Genomic DNA, 2,381 nt, shown 5'->3' with positions numbered 1-2,381 from the left:
TAATACTCATAGATAAAGGTGTTCTTCCCAGCACCATTGTCTTTGAGTATTCAGCTTACCTTGCAGATGACACTTTTTATTATTATTCATATGTCAAGAATTTGACTCAAATATCAGGAATAAAACTCCAATAAAATAGACCTATATCAATGGCTTCTGTGAGGAAAAGATATATCATCTTGTTTGTAATATGGCTCCTGCTTTTCTCTCATGGTTATCTGAGAGGCCTGAGACAACCAGGTAAAAAGTCCCCTCAGGTCTCCAGACCTCAATAAGACAGCACAGAACAAACATCGCTTGTGTCCTAAAAAATTTCTCAATACCTTTAATATTCTGGGAAGCCTTCCATCCATTTAATAAGAGAATCATTTCAGTCTGTATTGTGTAATGGTCTGAGCAAGCTCTGCACGAAAGAGAGATAGAACCTGTGCACTGCAGGAAGTGAGCTGGACTGTTTATTGGTGACATGGTTAAGCGACATTGAAATTTGTGTCTGGCTATGTTGTGTTGGGTGTTGTCTTTGATTCCAGCACTCAGGAAGTAGAGGCAAGTAGATTTCTGTGAGTAGACTCTGGTCTACAGAGTAAGTTCCAGGACAGTAGGGCCACACAGGGAAACTCTGTTTCAAACACCAAAAGAAATGAATGAATTAATCAAATAATCAAATAATTAATTAATATTAAACAAGTAATGAGAAAAATCTACTAGAATGCAACAACAACAAGATTAATAATAATAATTAGGAAGGAATTGACCAGCTCAGTTTAATGAGCAAGTTCTAGGAGAACAGGCGCCACACAGGGAAATTCTCTCTCAAAACAAAACAAAAAAAAAAAAAAAAATAAGTTCCTGTTTGTGCAGATCTCTAAAATTTCTAGGTCTGGAGTAGAAACCAGGGCCAAAGGAGGTACTGGGCTTGCTGTGTCTTTAAGAACAGTCTAACCCTTGGGGAACTGCTCTTGTCACTCAAGCCTCACTAGCCAATCAGGGACACTGAGCCAACCCTCTAGTCTGAGGTCTGGAAGAGACTTCCTGGAGCCATGCTGCAGGCTTGGTTTTGTATCAGAACAGGAGCCAGAGGATTGATTGCTGCTCTATGAGTGGTGCTGTGGGGAATTCTGGGAGGACCATTGATCAACAGAGAAGCTGAAGCATGGTGAGTGAGGGGATGTGGGAGGGTGGGATGGGGAGTAATGAAATTCTTTTTGGCAGGCCCTCCAGCAGGAGGCTGGACTGGAATGTGCTGCCATATTCAGTATTCAGTTAGGCCCCTGGTGGTCCAGCAGCTTCCCTGACCACGTTGTGGCCTATGAATACTTCTCCATGTGTGCTGTTTCTGAGGAAAGGATTTTGATCTGGTAGCATTATGAATAAAATTCTGTGTAGTCAGCTCCATTATGGTTTTGGTGTGCAGGGATGGCTATTTACCAAAGAAGGAGAGGTTTGGTTACTTCAGTGCCTTCCAGCAGTCCTGCTTTTAACATCTAAAGTTTAGGGGTCACATCCATTCAGAGTTATTATTATTTTGTTTTTGCCATCAAAATAACATTTCTTTTGTGAAAAAATAAACAAATAAAAAGACCTTACTTTACATTTTATCAAACTGCAAGTGTGTGTCACTGTGCCTGTCATGTATTTGGTTTTGGTTTTTGATTTTAGTTGTTTTTTTTTTCTTTTTGAGACAGAGTCTTTCTATGTTGCTTAGACTGGCCTCAAACTATGGCTGTCTCCCCACATTAGCTTTCTGAGTCCTGGAGTTACAGGAACTTCAAGCTGGATCTATGAGACCCCACAGATGGCCAAGTTTTTAAACTAGGCATCCCAGAGGAAGTGTGGCAATGACCTCCAGTCTAGACAAAGATACTTACCACTTTCCCGCTGAAACTTTATTGAAGTTACTTAATTGGCAAATTCCTTTTCAATCATCAGAAAAGCAAATGAATTGAAAAAAAAAAGAAAGACTTTAACATCTAGGCATTGATGCCACTCACCTTGAATCCCAGTACTTGGGAAGTAGAGACAGTTGGATTTCTGTCAGTTTGAAGCCAGTCTGGTCTTCACAGTAATTTCTGGACACGTTCCAAAGCCACAGCAAAACCCTATATCAAAAACCTAAAACAACACAAAATAAAACAAAAACAAAGAATCGAACAAAAAAAAAAATAAAACAACAGAGAGAGAGAAAGATAGAGAGGGAGAGAGAGACAGAGAGAGAGAGAGAATTTAGCCAAGCAATGATGTTTCAAGACTGTAAACTCAGCACTCTGGATATAGAAGCGGGTAGATCTCTGAGTTGAAGAACATCAAGGATACAAAGAGAAACCCTGTGTGTGTGTGTGTGTGTGTGTGTGTGTGTGTGTGTGTGTGTGTGTGTGTGCTCC

The sequence above is a fragment of the Phodopus roborovskii genome, unplaced genomic scaffold, assembly GCF_943737965.1.
Source record: "Phodopus roborovskii unplaced genomic scaffold, PHOROB, whole genome shotgun sequence".
Taxonomy (NCBI): Eukaryota; Metazoa; Chordata; class Mammalia; order Rodentia; family Cricetidae; genus Phodopus; species Phodopus roborovskii.
The sequence above is the reverse complement of the archived record's forward strand: the minus strand, read 5'-3'. Positions refer to the sequence as shown.